The sequence below is a fragment of the Plectropomus leopardus genome, chromosome 4 (genome assembly GCF_008729295.1).
Source record: "Plectropomus leopardus isolate mb chromosome 4, YSFRI_Pleo_2.0, whole genome shotgun sequence".
Classification (NCBI taxonomy): Eukaryota; Metazoa; Chordata; class Actinopteri; order Perciformes; family Serranidae; genus Plectropomus; species Plectropomus leopardus.
Window position 1 is genome coordinate 29,079,012 of NC_056466.1, and position 18,797 is coordinate 29,097,808.

Sequence of the window (18,797 nt, forward strand, 5' to 3'; positions counted from 1 at the left end):
GAATTGAATTGAGTTAAAGCAGTGGTTATACCTCATTCGAAGGAGATTGTCAGTTGTCAGACAACCTGATCCTCCACACAAAAGTCTGCACAGACCGCCCAGGCTGACGAGCCTCTCCGTGGACACATTGGCATGGCTGTTGTTGTTTTTTGTGCCCAAAATGCAGATTATTTGAAGAATTTATTTATGCAACGCAAGTAACAACAATAACAAAGATATGTGTTCTATTAGTGACCATAATGGGATTATTGGATTTAGAATAGTAATGTCTTACATTACTGCATTACAGACAAAAGTTATGCGATTACGGCAATACGCTCCCAAAACAGTCTATCAGAGACATTAACAGCAAACCTCACTTTCTTTTCCTATGAAGAGTGAGGCTGCTGTAGACCACATGTCAACAATCATTCTGGTAGAAATCCACTGAAAAAGAAAAGGTAGACATATCAGGTTCTTTACTAACAGTGGCTGAAATAGAAAACGGCAAAAAGGCCACAAGATGTTTCAAGGGACTTAATTTCAGTGTGTTGCTTTGTCAGTAACATCACTGTTGCTTTTACTTACCTGTAAAACTCACATTTTAATACTTCCTCTTGAAGTATTGCTGAAAGGCATTCTTGGAAAAAGAAATCTTCACAAAACGACATGTGAAATCACAAATTATTGACCCACTCAGCTGAAGGAGAAATACCACTTTACACCACATTTACTCTGAAAAATTCCTTTGTGCATCGTCACAAAATCGACAGTGCTGGAGGGTTTTAGTGGCTACCATCAGCTGTGGTTAGCTCCATTTTTGTCAAAATAATGATAATAATAGAGCAGAGCTATAGAGAATTAAATTGTGTGGCACAGCTGATATGATAGCTTCCTCCATTACGGACTCTCTAGTTCTCTCGGTTTCCTCTGAGATCAACTTGTTGCTGGAGGTCAAAGGTGTGAATTCACATGTCAAGTCTCCTTCCTTCTTCCCCTCTGCTTAATCTGGCCATTTCATTGAAGTCAATTTATTTCAATCCAAATTGAGCTATTATAAATTCAGTGTCACCGCCTCTCTAACCACAAGACTCCTCTTCCAGCTGTGGTAACATGCAAATTCGCAAAATCCAATCTTCTTGATTGGATCTCAGAAATAAGATGGAAATGTCAAATGTAACTGCAGCCAGCCACACTGCAGTTCCTCTCTCCCTCTCTGTGTGTCATAAACACTCAGATGTGGAAATTGTTTTCCTGCTACTCCCCGCCGGGGTGTTTGAGGGTGACACATATGATTGGTGGTGGGAGTTTGTAGGTGCGCCGTGCTACAGTACAGTTCCCCTGAATTAAGATGGCTTCCATCATGCTCCCTGACTGCTCCATTGTTATGCTAATGCTCAACAAACTATGTTGTTCACAAAATCCAGGTCTTTCCTGTTCTCATTTTCGCCTTTCTCTATTCTATATTTACCTTCTTTTGTTATTGTAATCAGAGTTGTCATCTTTGACGAGCAACCCAATAGAAATGTGCGCACGCGCATGCCAACATGCACAGACGTACAATCGCACAATGCCATGTACGCAGCGTGAAGAAAGACCGAAGGAAGAGTCGGCATAGATGTTGAAAACAGGAAATCTCAAGCGGCACTCCTGCAATCATCCTTTTTCCTCTGACATTTTCAAGTTGATTGCAATTGTCATCGGCCTTGTGTGTTATTGCACAAGCTGGGAAAGTGTACACACGCACACAGACAAATTTCTTACACACAAAAATGTCCAATGCCCATATGCAAATTGGCCCTTGGTTTGCGTATTGTTAAGCCTTAGGACGATCCTTCATGATGTAAACAGACTGCAGCGTGCACAGATGAGCTGTGATGCCGCCGCGTCAATATGTGAAAATGAGTGTTGGCGTTTTTGCCATCAGAATTTAAAGATAAAAGGTACTTCCTCTGCTGAAATATTTGAAACAGGACAGGCCATAACCGCTTTTGATCGACTTGTTGATCTCTGAAAAATGCATCAACGGCGTTCCTGTCACCGTTAAAAGCTCAAAGAGGGGGACTCAAGTGCAGAACATGAGGCAGGCAGGATGATTGAACAAAAGGCGAGCTTTTATGTCAAAGCTGGTGAGAACAAAAACAGGCAGGCAACAAAAACTGAAGAAACAGGCTAAAACAAAATCTGAGTACAAGGAAAAAAACACAAAAACTAAACAAGGAACAAGCCGGGATGGCGCAAGGGACAATGGCAGCAAATGCAGATGATCTGACAGCTGGCAAAAAGAAAGCATGCAAAGTAAATACACAAGGGACTAATCAACTAATGAAATACAGGTATGAAGGAAAACAGGTGGGAAAAGACAAAAGGGCAAAGAAACAAAATAATACAGAAAACAGACTACAACAATCCTAAGGACATGACAACTCGTCTTCACAGAGTCCCTCTCTTCCTGTGTCCCCCATGGGACCTTATTTCAAAAGAAATATGTACTGCAGTCAACACTGAGAGTCAAATAATTTAGATCCTTTTTAAATGGTGCCATGAAATACATGTATGATGTCCGTCAATTTAAAAGATAATTTTGCGAATCAAGAAACTCAGAGTTCATCATATTACCATTTGGTTTTGTTCGAACTTCGCTATGAACTACATCGCTTGTCTTTCGCAATCATTACCAGCTAGTGAAGTAACTTAGCTGTGTTTCGTGCACAAATATAATTACATCCTATGATGTGTTTAATGTGGTCCATATACTCTAATGCGATCTTTTCAGACTTTCTTCATTTTCAGGCTGATATTATGGATTCCAAGCTAGTCTTGGTTTAACACTGTGTCTGAGGCACATGATACTGATACTATACTGATACTCACCACCTGGAGACGTTGACAAGAGATTTACGTTTAAGTAAGTCCAATTAGATGGTTGCAACAACCTGCGTCCCTAACCGTAGCTGATATAGCATTAACTAGCACCTCTGTACCAGCTATGGAAGGTGCACTGGTATAAATGCTAAATGAAGACCAGCTTTGCTTTACAGAAATATGGTTGCCCTTTATTTTTTAACTATCTTTTTAACCTTTATTCATTGCTGAGTCAATTTGAAATCCTAGATATATCCTTAAAATGCATATAGTGCATTATTCTGTCGGCGCTCTTTCATTTTTCAGTAAAATTCAATAATAGATATTTAGAGAGTGCAGTTATTGACAGTGTGGGCTCCATGCTAGCTCTGACAGCTTGACAGAGTAGCAACAGCTAACAACAAAGGGGTGGGACTGGTTGAATTAAAATCAAAGTAAAAGTACAGTCGGGAAGTTTGATAAGGTACTCAAAACAAGACAAAAGGGACAAGTAGCAGAGAGAAAGTGGCTCGTACAGATGCAGATGATGGGAACGAGGTGCAGGTGTGAACTGTGGACAAGGGAAGATCAGATGACTGGGGAACAGCGGGAAGAGCTAAGAACAAGGGTGAGGGAATGGCAGGGTCTGAAACTGAGGTTAGTGACAGGAAACAGGCAAAACCATCAATTGTATATAAAGACGGACAACATGACAGTTCTCCCAAGGCGTAGCTTTTCAGTCTTGCTTGCCCCCTGATGACTGACTGCAGTATAGGTTATAAAGCTTGCCCCTCCATGTTAGTGAATCAGCTAAACTAAAAACTTAAAGAACACGCCAAATAAATTTTTCCCAAAGACGGTTTCTGTCATTGAAGGTACTTCTCATCTCTCTGATGTTTGTTCAAATGAGTGTTTTTATTAGTTCGGTTTTAATAAGTTATTGAATTATGCAAAAAGGGGATTTTCCGCCATGATTGACAGCTGCAACAGCCAATCCATGTGCTCCTATTCAATGGAGCTGTTCGCGGTTGGTTGGACGGGTGTTTTGATGGCAGCACCCGCATCTCAGATATTTTAGCCTCACTTAAGTGTATGGGACCTAAGTGGGGATGCATCGTCCATCTTTATATACAGTCTGTGAGCAAAACTAATGGAACTAACTATAAACTAACTATATTAGGTTTTAAGTTGTTCTTGTTGACTATGACAGAAGTTTCTTAAATGAGAACTTTGAAAATGTGACTCATGATTGCTGGCAGCAATGTACTAATATTATAAGCTAATTTAATACCCGTCCTAACTAAAATGCCATATTTGGTATAATCTGTTCTGCCATTGACCATCACCATCTGTGTGCCTGTCCATCCTTGCACTGTTCATGTCTTCATGAGTGTTTATATGTGCAAAGGAGAGACAGAGACAGAGAGAGGGGCAGAAAGACAGATCAGCGCGTCAGCAGTCGTGCTTATGAGACGTAGCAGTGAAAAAAGGGCAAGGATAATAAGGGATAATCACGGCTTTATCCTGTCACTGCCAATCACACTGGATAGAGGATTGAGAGATGAAGACAGCAGGCCATGTAGCCCCATGTTGATACGCCTGACCAGCCATCCGCTCCCACTGAGATAGCCTGTAAGAAATGCTCAAGCCCAGAGATGAGAACCCTAATCCAGCAATACACTCATACTCACACTGTGGTAGATTAGCTGCAAGGTCTCTTCCCACACTGATCTAGGATCCCTCTGTTTCTTCTGACAAAGAGGCAGATCGAAAGGAACTTTATAGTAGGAAGAGAAGAATATGAGGAGGCGGAGAGAGAGACGGAGTAAGGATAGAGAGGGAGAGAGTCAAGTAAAAAGAGGAAAATGCAAAGAGACATGAAAAAATAGAGAAAAAGCAGGGAGAGGAGAGGACTAACGGGGTCATGCTACAAACCTTAATAAGTACAAAGAGAGTGCACAAGCAGGAAAGAAAGGACATTTTATATTGGAATCAAGAAAGAAAAAACATTGAGAAATGAACAGTGAAAAAAGGGAAATGTTTCTGTAGCCTAGTTTCTCCTCTACAAAGACCTGGAAAAGCTGCTGGGCCATGAACTAAACACAGAATAAAAGCAGGGTGAGACAGAGAAAAGGATATGGATGGAGAGAGTGTGGGTGATGATGAAGCTGAAGCAGCTAAATTGTCATGGTTACCATCGGCGGTGTGTGAGAAGGCTGCCTGCGTACGTGTGTGTGTGTGTTTAAAGTAGAGCACTGGGCTCGCAATGTCAACAAATATCATGTGATATTTGCAGAAGCTTTATGTAGACATGGTGTAATCCTAATGAAGGTTTATGCATTTTTCTTTTCACAATGAATAGAGCTGCTTTCAGTCAGCATTTTTGTCATTTTTAGAAGGTGCATAAGACATGACACACATGAAAACACATAAGAATTTAACACTGCGTCAGATGTGATTCACCTTGCAGCAGTTCATGGTGTAAATGCATGGCTAAATTGAGAGTTTTCTCACAATATCCCCAAGCCGTTGATTTTAATAGATTCCAAACACATATGTGTTGGAGATATCTGTAGAGATGTCTGCCTTTTCTCCAGTATAATGGAACTACATGGCACTGGCTTGTGGTGCTCAAAGCATTTTATTTTATTTTATTTTATTGGTGTTTTATTTGATTTTACAGAAATAGACAGATGACATTCATTTCGGTTCATTATACAAGCATGCCCAATTTTTTTACCCCACTCCATTGTTGTGAGCAATTTCATGTAGGAACTATTTTCTCTCTACCAAACTACACCCGCCAACCCTATCACTATGCAGAAGTAAATGAGGGAGCTGGCAAAGGTTTACATTTCGTACTGTCACGAGCCTCTTGTCCATGAGTAGATGCATGCTTCCTTCTACAGGGTGTTACTGTTGTAGTTGTAGTTTCAGAACAAAATAGTTCCTACAAGGAATGTACCGATCCAATCTCAAAGTATCGGGGCCAATTGAGGCACCCGCCAGATAGAAATGTCAGCAAAACGCAGTTTTTGTTATGTTATTTTATCAAAGTTAGGAGCACGTATTTTAGTTCGGTACGAGTCTCTCTTGCACTTTACTGTCGTCTCTGGCTCATGGTGTTTTTCTGCCAGTGGAGGAGAGACAGATAGTGGACTGTAATACTCATCACGCCACTGTAAGTGCAACAAAAGCCCCAAAATAAGGCAAATAAGAGGAGGCAAATACATATATATTATAGATCATGTACAGATGACGTAAGGAAACACTCAATGGAATACAGTTTATTCCTGTAACAAAAGGCTGCACTAAAGCAACAAACGCTGTAGGATAGAAATTCACTGAAGACAGCCACAAGACCTTAAAAGACTGAAGGGAGGGTGTTTTATACTTTGTTAACTTAAAACATTTAAATAAATAAACATAAAGGAACAGCTGATATGCAGGGATTTTTCTTCTTAAGGCATTGTAGAGCTTCTCAGTTGTCAAGCATGTACATTTGATTGATTTTAGTAACTTGAATGCACTTAAAGTAAGCACTGTGCAGCTGTATTAGCTTGAGAAATAGAAGTATCGGATCAGGATTTGGTAGTCCCTAGTTTCTACATGACACTGAAAATGTATTTTTTGGCGCTTTGAGTACCACAAACCAAGTGACATCTAGTTCTATTATATTCAAAGAAAACAGACATCTCCACAACCGATATCTCCAACACTCAGCAACTCACACCAAAACTATCTAGACTGCTTAGTAGCACAACAGGTAGGAGGAAAAAGATGTATTTTTGATTTATGAGTGAAGTGTCCCCTTAAGTCAAAGCTGCTTTTCATATGCAACATCAAAACGGTTTTTAATGGTGCGTCACTTGTTCCTATTTCCACTGCGGTTAGTATTACTCACAGCACACGGTGTGTTTTATCCTCATGTTTGTCTGTTTCACCCGTATACATCCCAGTGCTAGGTAAACTTGAATATGTCCTTGTGTTTGATTTGATGTCTTTTTAAGAAGCCACTTGTGTTTTTCTTTGTGGAGGAGCTATACATTTAAAGTGATGCTTGAATGAACATCCAGGATACATCTATAGTAAAAAAGAAAAATTCCACCCTTTTACAGTTTCTGTCCATACAGTCGAGCTTATTGTCTCACTGCGCATTCTTGGAAAATGAGGTTTTCAGCCGACTGTAGTTCTCCTGATGTGCCCTTGTATGTTACTATCACCTTTTCATCTTTTTCCTTTTTTACGGTTTTCTCCTTTTGATCCTTGATGTCATCTTTTGTCAAGCAAGACTGCACACTTCATCATCTACACACACACACATACACACACACACACACACACATACACACACTTGTTTGGAGTGAAACAGCAAAAAGAGCATACAATCAACTGTCACCGTGTTACAATCGGTAGAAAATCAAAGAAAGCCAATTAAGTTGCGCTCAGACTCTGGAGTTTTTCCCATCACTCTCCCAGAAACGCGTTCATGCTCGTTTCTTCTTCTGTGCCACCCCTCATCCTTTCAACTTATCTATACAGTTGTCAGAGTTGGAGAAACTCCAGAGTTGCTGGCGTCTTGGCAAAAAAAAACTCTCACTAACTGCTTATGTACACACAAGTTTGTGCATAAGCATGTGCGTCGACTTTCTCAACAAATGAGTGATCTCGGCTCTCTGAGGCAGTTTGTGTCACTTGTTCTGTGCCCTTTTTCTTATTCTACTTTTTTTTTGTCATTTTCATCAACTCCTCCATTTTCTCTCCCACCTCATTTTCTGTTCTCCATCATCTCTTTGTCTCCTCTCTCTCTCCTCAGGTGTATACACACAAACACCTGCCTGTATCTTAATCACACCATCTCCTCTGACTAGCCGAGATCTTTCTTCATCCCTCTGACTATTCGAGGGTAAAATAAATGCGGCCCGGAAAACATAGATTGCCTCTAGAACACAGTCAACATCTGCTCAAAACTAATTGGCTGCCAAGTGATTTTCACCTTGGTTCCAGTTGATTTCCAGCAGAGTATAAAACTTTACCTTCCACTCAAACTTGAGGCATGCCTCTCATACCTGCCTCGGATGTTGGGAAAACATATTTCTCTGGCTGCTGTGATACTATCACAGCACTTTGTCTTCTCATTTTTGGAAATTGGATGCATTTTTGTTTCCCTAAGTATCCTCGTGTCAGCCAGAAACATTTAACTTTTCAGTGATTTAATTCACAATCTGGTGGCGAATGTTTTTTTTTTGTGTTTATCAGGGAATTTAAAGACAACTGGGATCACAACCCATTTTAAGTAACTATTTTCTAAAAAGCTCTTGTTTGAAAGGAGAGACAGCTGCATTATTGTTAGTTGTATGTTGATTTAATTCCAGTATCCCGTGGTATAACTGACACTTAATTAACTAAGGGGAGAGAAGCACCAGAGGGATGAAAGTCAGCTACAGAAAACTACAGATTTACATTTATTTAGATGGTGGCTTCAATGATGTTTTTTTGCAGCACGTCCGTATACCTAAACAACAGAAGGGGTAGTTTGCCAATTGGGTCTCCCAGAACAATGTATATGGAGAGTGCCAGTGCAGGTGCATATACTCACGTTTTGGCAAGGTTGTACTTTTACTACTTTACTAAGATGAAGATAGCAAACCTACACGGTTAGGTTTCCAAAAACCTTGGGGTTAACATGAGTATGTTTGTATGTAACTTAGTTCACATACATAACTCAAGAGAAGTATGTTACATATGTGATACAAGTTAAGTGCATTATGTTAACTAACTGTAGCTAAAATAAGGTAATGTTGACTCTTAATTTAACATGGGACACAAACAGCAATGTCCTTGGTGAATGTCCTGTATTTGTTTTACCTGGCCATCTGCCCCAATCTCCTCCTCGTGCGGGCTTTGTATCGTGTCATCTGGATTCCTCTTTTGCTCCCGCCTAAGTTAATGCAGCCGCTAGAGGTGGCTACCAATTAATGGAAATACAGGTTGTATCAAGCAGTGTGTTTTTGAGTTGTCCATATTTCCTACTCTCGGGAATGGGATGTCTCAAAAATATCCTAAGGAAATTTCTTAAAATTTATTACAAACATTCATTTAGACTCAACAAGAACGTGATTAGAATTTGGTTGGTGAGGGGTCAAGGTCACTGTGACCTTGTTCCTGTCTCATTCTCATGAATGCAGTATCTCAAGAACGCCTTGAGGGATTTTTTTTCGAATTTGGCACAAATGTCTACTTGTACTCAAGAATGAGCTGATTCGAATTTAGCAATCAAAGCATCTGTTTGAATCTTCTGTGCTGCCCGGTTAGAAATTGTGAGTGAAGCATCCATGTTTAAAGTAAGTTGCTTCTTTTCTAGCAACATCCATATCTGAAGCATTTTCTACTTTCATGGCTTCATATGTGTCTGGACAAACACTGCAACTACAAATTGCCTGGTTTGTTAAGGTATGCAACCGTGAGGTGGTTATTCTGGGTTTTTGTTGTGACAAAAGTTAGACAATACAATGTTTTAAAAGTAATATCCGCAGTCTGAATGATGTGGTTTAATGAAATACAAAGGAATGGCAGCAAACAACTCAGCATGGGCAGGCGAGTATATTCCAGCAGTGCGGGCTACATGCTGGCACACAGACAGTCCCCATCTGCACTACTCTGAACCGCAAAAATACTCTCAAATTACCATCCTCCCCTCCATTAGAGGCTGCCTATTACTCTAGAAGCAGAGGAAATCTGTTGTGTTTTGTGTTTCAGGGTCACTGAATATCGGCCCATCTCATCTCCTTCCTCAAAATTGTGACTTGTTTTCCAATCTCTCCCCAATTTTTTTTACGGATTCTCGTGTCTGAATAATTCTTCAGTGTCTCACACATGCTCACAACCTCAAACCTTGTTTTTCTTGTTAACTTTTTATTATTGCATATGACCATTTTTTTGTATGCTATAGATCTGTCTTTGCTCGTTGCCAAATTTGGTGCATTGAATTTCAATTTAGAAAACACTGACAGAAAGATAATGACATTTATGGACTGCAGGTGCTGTCTTGTAAATGTGAAATGGCAGTTATTGTTGCTCATGTCCCCTGCAGTTTGAGAAAAGGTCTGATGAAAGAAACTGTAGTCTTAACAGAAGCAGGCACCCAGAGAGCCGCACTGCTTGGTATCTTTTTTCATTTTTATTTTTCATTCATTTATCCTTATTAGGTCCTGGCCACAATTACTTCATAATTTTTACATTAATAATTTTGACCTAGCAAGGCGGCATCTTAATGTGATGTTTGACTTTCGATACAGTTTTCACTCTGTGATAGAAAATAGTTACTTTTTTATTAAGTACATACCATTACAGCACATTTTATGATTTTCAGTATAGTTTTCACTCTGTGATTACGCTGTCTTAATGCCATAAATTGTCCCAAAACAACAAAACAATTTAAACTGTAATTTAACATTTTAAAAAATTAAAAAATTAACATAAAAAACATTAAAAACATTAAAAATTAACATAACCAAAACTGACATTGATGTATTTTTAAAAAAAAAAAAAAAAAAACAGTGTAGATGGCACATTGCACTGCATTACACCTGCATTAATGCATTTCTTTGGCCACCAAAACTGTTATGGTGAGGGGGAGAGTTCACAGGAAAAGTGCTTTATATCAGTCTAGATTGTTTTGGTGTGATAACGGCAGTAGTATGCCTTCTCTCCAATGTAACACAACTAGATAGCACTCAGCTTGTGGCACTCAAAGTGCCAAAAACAATATATACATATATTTGAAAAACTCAACAGAAACGTCTCTTTCCAAAAATCATGACCCAGTTAGTCATGACAATCCACAGACATTGTTGTGAGCAGTTTCATGTAGGAACTATTTTCTTTCTACTGAATTACACTGTATTGTACAACTGTATCACTGCACAGAAGTGTGCGTCTCCTGAGCTCACTTAGCACTGTTGAGCTAGCTAACGATACAGATCAGCCGAAAAAGACTCCGTTTATGTTTATATCTTGCTGTCACAGTCTGCTGTGTCCTGATTTCTTCTGACTTTAGAGCAAACTTGTTTAAGTGTATGACTCATGTTGCCTTTATTTGTAGGTCTGTCTTTGTTTTCACTTAGTCAGCTTATTATTAAAAAGATTTGGGGTTTTTAGCTTTCAATTCACAGTTTTTCCCTCCTGTGTTCCTGCACAACACAAAAATTCTGATTATAAATTAATCAGAAGAATTTTTTATATTTATGTTTTTATATTTTAAACATTCCTTCAGTGACAGAGGCTAGGACATGGGCACACCCTTTTATCTGTCTGCATTCAGACAGAGGCATTCATTTAAAGCCAGTGACAGATGAGACTTCTCTCTGTTTGAACAAACATCACTATGAAGAGTACTGGTTGCAAATCAACTGATGTCAAAATCATCTCAGAGACGAGACAAGGAGTTTTGTTTTGAAACAAAATGTTGAACTGAGCCATGTCGGTTTAAAAAAACCTCTATACCTCTCAGAATGATAGATCACTGCTTTGTTTTACATCTTTTCTTAAAAATAACTAAAATTAATCAAGTCTTTATCTTCTTTGTGCAGTTGCCTGCATTTTGGTCCACCGACATCATGCCCCAGCTCATGACAGTGCAAGTGTCATTCAATTAGAGATTCTCGTTCATGAGTAGATACACATTTCTCCGACACTCGGACACCAAAACAATGTAGACTGAAGAACAGCTCTACAGGTGAGAGGAAGAATATGGGGTAAACTGTAACTTTTAATAGTTGCCTATTTATTAGCAATCATTTGCAGTCATGTTTCTGCCCACCTGACGAATGTAACTCCAAAATTCTCCTTTTAGCTCTGTTTTGGTCTTCACCAATTCTGAGGGCAAATATCTCTCACTTTAGCTGCTAAATGCATCACTATGTTCACCAGTTCAATTTAAAAAGTATACTAATAGAGATCACATTCCATAGATGCTTTTGATTTTTGTTAAACTTCACTATGAAAACTCAAGGGACATATAGAAGGGTGTATGAACATCATGAGTGCATGGCAGTGGTTTCGTAGAGAACTCCAGCGGCTGAACATGAAAACTTGTGAGCTTCCAATCCTGACAGGCACTTAGACATCAAATAATGTGCAGAGCAGCCATGAAAACGTCTGTTATCATCTGCAAGCTTTGCATTTAGTGAAAGACCAAACAATTGTAGCCTTTGTGTATTTTTTGCATGAATATTGATCACTGCACAGAGATTTCTGAATTCACAAGCTGCTGGAGAGAACGGAGGTTACTTCAAAGCCCAGTGCTATCAATACATTTTATATTTCTTTTTTATCACAGACCTTTTATTGTGATTAAATTAGAGCAGCAGGAAGTAACCTTTTAGTGAGATCAGTACGAAAAAGGATTAGTATTGACATGAGATACTTTTAAATACATGGCTATGGGAGAAATGTTGCATATAACAACTCAGCGGGAGCCCATCACCATCAAATGCTGATGTGAACACATTAGCTTGGGCGTAGTAGGGAAAAAAAGTAATTGAGCGAATGGTAAAGGAGTGGATATGGCAACTTCTTCCCCTAATGGGGGCTTAGACTTCACCGGCCATCACAGCGGGAGACCATGCCAGAGAGCAAATAACTAGATGATTCAGTGCCCAATGTTATTATCTGTAGCTTTATATGATACAACACAAGCTCTAAAACCAAATGAATTATTCATTTCAATGCAAAACCTCAAATGCATGTTTCAACAAGTCAGGGCCAACACCAGGAAATTCTATATTATTAAGTAATGTTCAGATATGCACATTACAAACGCCTCTCTCTCTGTGTTCCCACATGCCCTTCAGTCTCTCTTGAGTTTTATTCTTTTGGTTTGATGTTGCCTTCAAGGAATCATCAAGGAACTCAGGCTCCACGCTGTTGAATCCAAAATATGTAGTGAAAAGCATGAAAGTCAGCTTGTTCTTGAAAATATTTTATTGTCACTGTGCAACCTGACAATCTTGTAACAAGCAAAGACGAGAGATTGGGCAGTTTCATCCTCAGCCCACACTTTACATTGAAAGCTGTAGTTTCAACTTTTATGAAAATAACTTATATTTGTTGCCACTACATCCACGCGGTACTACATGAGAAAGATAGTCTTTGGGAAAAAATCACGTTCCTCTGCCTCCTCATAGTGCTTCTAATGGCAACCAGTCAGAGCCAAAAAGTCTCAAACGCAGCTGTCAATCATGTCAATCACTGCATGTGAACTGCGGTAAAAGTGGTGCAAAATGAGAAGGTTGCTCTAGTCAGTGGGTGATGCATGGTTTTGGCTAAACATGGCGGCTGGGTCACAAACTTTCTCTTTGTAGAGCCACATAGTACACTAAAATACGTTTCTGAAAAAGTTTGAGGCAAGAAATAGGCAATCCAGTAACAGATTCTCAATTCTTATTTAATCCGCACTGCATAGTTTCACAGTTTGACCACAGTTTTCAAGCTGTGATTGACAGAGATTCCTCAGCTCTGATTGTTTTTGTCCATGTGCAACCAGGTCTCACTGCCAACCACTTGATCAGAAGTCATAGAGCCTGTGGGAGGGATGGTGTGTGGGTCAAACAAACTCTGGACTTCCACTCAGGAGATCACAGTTCATTTTGCATGTGAAACCAAAAGTCAATTGACACAGCATGTTTGTATATGTTGCATGCTACACTAATGAGATGCTGCATGATGTATACTAACATAATGTTAGTAACATACCTAGTTATTTTAAGCAATTATGTTTTCTTTAAACCTATCCATGTACTTTTGTACAGTTTTTTTTTTACCAATGTTCTAAGTGCATTTAATGAGCAGAAATTGCACATTTTCTGTGAGAACAGGAGTGTATTTTGAAGAGACGTTATGCATGTAACAAAAGCAAATAGACGCACCATCCCTGCATATCCAAAACTGATGCTGGAAGGGTACCTAAAGTATCCCAAGCATTGGTATTTGATGAGTGAGACTGTGTTGTCACAGGTAGTTGATTTTTGCAAATGCTATTGGAAGCACTATGAGGAGACAGAGGAACATGTTTTGTTTTGTTGTTGTTTTTTTTACTGACTATCTGTCTCATGTTTCTGGATGTAATGACAGTTTTAGCAAATATGGCAAAAAAGTTATCTTCATAAAAATTACCTACTACAGCTTTAATGTTTCATATAGATTTGGATGAAACTGTTCTGCCTTGGTTTAGTTAATGAACTCTAAAAAATTTGTTCCAGTCATCAAATGTAGATTTTGCTATTTATTCCCTTTCTTTGATTCCGTTTTTAACATCACTGTATTTATGTTTTAGCCATTGGATGTTCATGTACAGCAGCTAATTAGTACATGTGGGTGTTAATTAGGTCCGTGGCTGCAGCAGCTGTGTCATTTACACATCCTGCCACCCTGCATAAATGTCTTCCTTTCTGAGATTACTATAGCTGTAACTCTAAAGCTCATTAACTGTATGCATGTTCCTGATGTAATGCACACCACTTAAACTTGTTCCTGCCGCTGCTGCATAGTCGGCTGCTGAAGTCAGTTTAGGAAGTTTAGAATGAGCCTTTTGATAGTTTTAATTATGCCGCAATCAGCCTCTTTTCTTTCATCCGTAATCTCAGTTTCATGCTGATTAATTGCCAACAACACCATTTGCAATTCTCTCATGCCTTCTGCCCTTTTGCTGCTAGCTGACTACCATCAGTCGCTGCTGTCTCCTCCACTCTTCTTCCTCTTCGTCTCCCCCACACTCACTTCACAAGAGCATCTCCCAGAAATACATCAGGACAGTAACAGTTTCTGCAGAGTTCTAACATGAGCCAAGATGAGAGCACACGTCAGTCTTATGTTAAAGTTTGTCCACACAGTTTTCGGTTGTACAGATACAGCGATGATACATTCTTCACAGTGTCTGAACCTTTTCTTGGTCTTGTTTCCAGAGTATATAATCACCTCACTACATGTGTTCCGGCATAACCCACAGATTCAATTTTACCTAAATCCAGTCCGAAGAAATAAAAGTTTTTTTGTTTCCAGCAGCACAAAGCTCTGAAACAGCTGCAGTGAAAGTCTGAGTCCTGAGTGTTACAAGACCTGCTTTTTGCAGTGTTGTTTTTTCAATGAGACTCATTGAGACGATACTTCTATTAGCACAGGCAGACCCATTAAAGAGCTCTGCAGGTTTCATCAGCCCACTGAACTGTACACACTAACTGAGATAAGCAGAGCTATTTATATATAGTACCTGCTTTATATATGGCCGTCACGAACTAAGTCTGTCTCTGTTGCATAACAGGAAGTTCGCACTATAGGTATCACCCCACTCTCTGCAGGAGACGATGAATGAACACAGATCTCTCCCAGAAACCATGCTGTTGTATACTCATTTTAGCATAATGAACTCTGTTTACCACATAACAAAAACATACATCAAAATCTGATTCCAATTCATCTCTTTAAGTCTTTTTTGTTCCACTGGTGGGAGTACAGAGTCGTTTTCATTATGAGCAGTGGGTGCAGCCTGGAGGTAAAAATGTGCTACACATGACCCGGCTGTCTAATCTTTGCTGTCCACCAGCGCTGCCAAGGTTCCTGCTGCAGCAAGAAACCAACCCTCCATCAGCTGTAGCAATACACTGATTTATGTCTGACCCTACACACAAACCTCCCTGCAGAAATAAATGAAGCGTAGTCAAACTTGTGTGCTCGGCGAGGAGAATATTCAAGCAGATTTTTATCTAGCATGACATTTTCTGAAGAACATTTGTACATTTTTTTCCCTTTTCTGGTATTTTTCTTTGGAGGGTTTGTTGTGCTTTATCAGTTAAATTTTTAGTGTGTCACATAGAATCATTCTCTTTTTTTTTTAACTTAGAAAGCCCACTGTCAAATTTGGCTCATGCACATAGCCAAAATGGAAAGGTTGTATCATGCTGTATTGGCAACCAAGAGAGAAAGGACTCAAATGTACATCTCACAGAGGTAGGATAAAAGTTAAAGTCTTGAGAAAAATTGGGTTTGATACAGAGGTAACAGTCCAAAAACATATGTGAAGTTATTCAAAAAACACTAGGCAAGATCTTAGTCAAAGGTACAGAAGAACTGTCTCATAACATTAGGAATAAACTCAGTAAAATAACACTGGGGTAGTGAAGAAGAAGTGGCACAACAAAGAGAATCACACAGACTATTTACACGGGGGAGGCAGGGGGAATGAGGGACAGGTGGAGCTGATCCGGGCGGGGTAGGTAATCACACAGACGGTAAACACAGGGCGGGGAGTGAAGTTTATGAAACGAGAGACAAAGATAAGTACCAGAGATGGGACCAAGTCATTATTTTGCAAGTCGTCAGTAACTCTCAAGTTTTTGCACTTAAGTCCCAAGTCAAGACTGACAAGTCATTAGTCCTAAACCTTGAATTTTGAGTCCTTAAGAAGTCACAATTCATGAAATGTATATTGCTGTTTTAACAACAGAGTAATCATGTATTTTTTTTTTACAAAAAAAATAAATGCCTGAAAATTAGAATTTGTTATAACAAGTTTGTAAAAATGCAAGCCAATGTTTGCAAAGCAATAGCTTTCTAACTATGTTAATATTAGCCTTGACATACTAATCTTTGTACAACTTTGCATGTTGAAACAAAGTCGGTAGTTACTGCGTCTCTATCAGAAATTTTTGACACATACATTTTGCATACTGAATTTTATTTTTTTTAATCACCACAGAGTACGTGAAGGCTTATGTGTCTATTGCATTATTTTGTCCAACTGACTTTCAATAACCAAACGTAGTTGGTCATTGATTGGTTGCTGTCTGATTGGTTCAAACAAAGTGGATCTGGGGAATTAAGAGTTGACTTCCAGAAAATGAATAGCATTAATGCTATTGAAATGAAGAAAAATTAATATATTTACTGCACACTATTTCAATAACATACTCTTTCATCTTTGGGCTAGGGGGAGGTTTTGAGTACTTCAAGTCAAAAGGCTCAACTGAAGTCACACGTTATCGGTCTTAAAAGTCCAAGTCAAGTAATTAAAGAGTCTAAAGTCATTAAATGTGTGACACAAGTCTGATTCCAGTCCAAGTCATGTTTCTTGAGTCTACACCTCAGGTGAGTACCAAAATAAAACAGGAAATGGTGACTGCAGTTAGTGTGGGCTAGGTTGGGTTATCAACCACTAATGTGTTGTCTCCTTCAAATGGTCGACAATGTCATGTGATGGTCTGCTTCTGTCACATTTGCCCTGGGCTGCTGTTTTTCCAACATGTCAGGGACTGCAAGGACAACTGCTGCTCCTCCATCTAGCAAAGACGTCAAGTGTGCTTACATCACTTAGCATAATGACAGTAAACCCAACAAACTCTGTTTAGTTAATAACTGAGAAGGTTCGGTTTTCCACTGTGTATACACACACACAAAAGAAATCTGTGAAAGCCAATTATCCAGTGCGTATGTAAGACTTTCTGGAGTACAAAAACATGTAGTAAATGTTAACACTCGCCAACTGAAAGTGCATTTGTTCCAAAGAGAACCTCTGTGATCTCTGATGTGTTTGCAAACTGCTGTTACTTTTTGCTGCAGAATTTGCCTCAAGTACATTGAAAAAAAATCAACTTTTGTGGCAGATTTCCGACAGATCTTATGCACTGTTCCACAGGAAGTTAGCATATAAAGGAATTAGTAACCAGACTGATGAATGTCATACAGCTTTATACATTATTTACTAAGTGAAAAGTTGGACGGCATGTTGAGCTAACAGTAGTAGTGGCACATTCGCTGCGAATCATGTAGAGTAGGCCTACATGCATGGTGGATCAAACAGCTTTTAACAGAATATTCACAAAACTGGCAACACACCTAACAGCCTCACTTAACTGTCACAATACATGTCCTGTTTTGTCCACTGCACAGCTCCATGTGCATATTCCACATGGCTGGACAGTGGAAAACACTCAAAATTAACTTTTCAGCTATTTCTGTCGGGTTTTTTCCATCCATTTAGAAAGAAATACATGTCCTTACATTGAACCCAAATGTATTCCGTTTAATATACCAAAACGCAGAGAGAAATCAATGTGTGGAATTGAGGCATGAGGCCCTTGCTAACCAAGTCCATATTTTTCATGCATTATTTTAAACCATGATCACACAAAAAATACAATTACAGAAACGTTGCACACTGACTCTGCTTTTTATTTACTCGTTGTAAAACTTAATACCAGGCAAAATGGAAAGACACATATGCTTCCCACGTCTCACATTTAGCACCATGGTTACCTGAAGGGTCTGAGCTGTCCCACTCTCTCTGTCTCCACATGGTCACTCTGTCAATGTGCGGCCCTCATCCTCTTTTATATCTTCCTCCTTATCATTATCATCCACCTGAGTAATGATGTCTGACCTGTTGTAAGCTATCTGAGTTAGGAAATGATACTGTGCGCCCTGTTCCTCTCTCCTATTGTGGATGCGTCCCACAGGTCATGCCTTATTTTCTTCACTGCTTCTCGGTCAGACAGCTCTCTAAAGGCTTTTGTCGGATCCAAGAAATGCAAAAAAAAAGAGTTTCAGAGTCAATGGGAAAATGTGATTGACACGATCTGAAGTTTGTTTTTTTTAAGTGCAACAATTTTGGAAAAAATATGCACTTGGTGTTCTGAGGCCTTCACTGTAAATTTATGCGAAAGCTTGAGGGTGAGAGGCAAAAATAAGCACACAGCCATTACGTCTTGAAATGACGTCTAAACCTCTTTCACCAACACACATGACTTCAGGGCTGCACAGCTTCACAGCACTCAGGTCAAGTCATACACCAACGACATAATTTATGTTGACACGCGAGTCCCCACAACTCTCTCTGAACCTCCCGTCGGTAGTTCTGAGTCCATAACATCAGTGCTAGTGTAAACCTCAGCCTTCATCTGTCACACCGAGTGCACCGTGAG

At 39.4% G+C, this 18,797-nt stretch overlaps 1 protein-coding gene across 3 annotated transcripts in view; it reads left to right on the plus strand.

The window, feature by feature from the left end:
- The window catches only part of plppr2b (phospholipid phosphatase related 2b), a 59,434-nt gene that overhangs the window by 33,485 nt on the left and 7,152 nt on the right, over positions 1–18,797 (plus strand). The window lies entirely within an intron of this gene.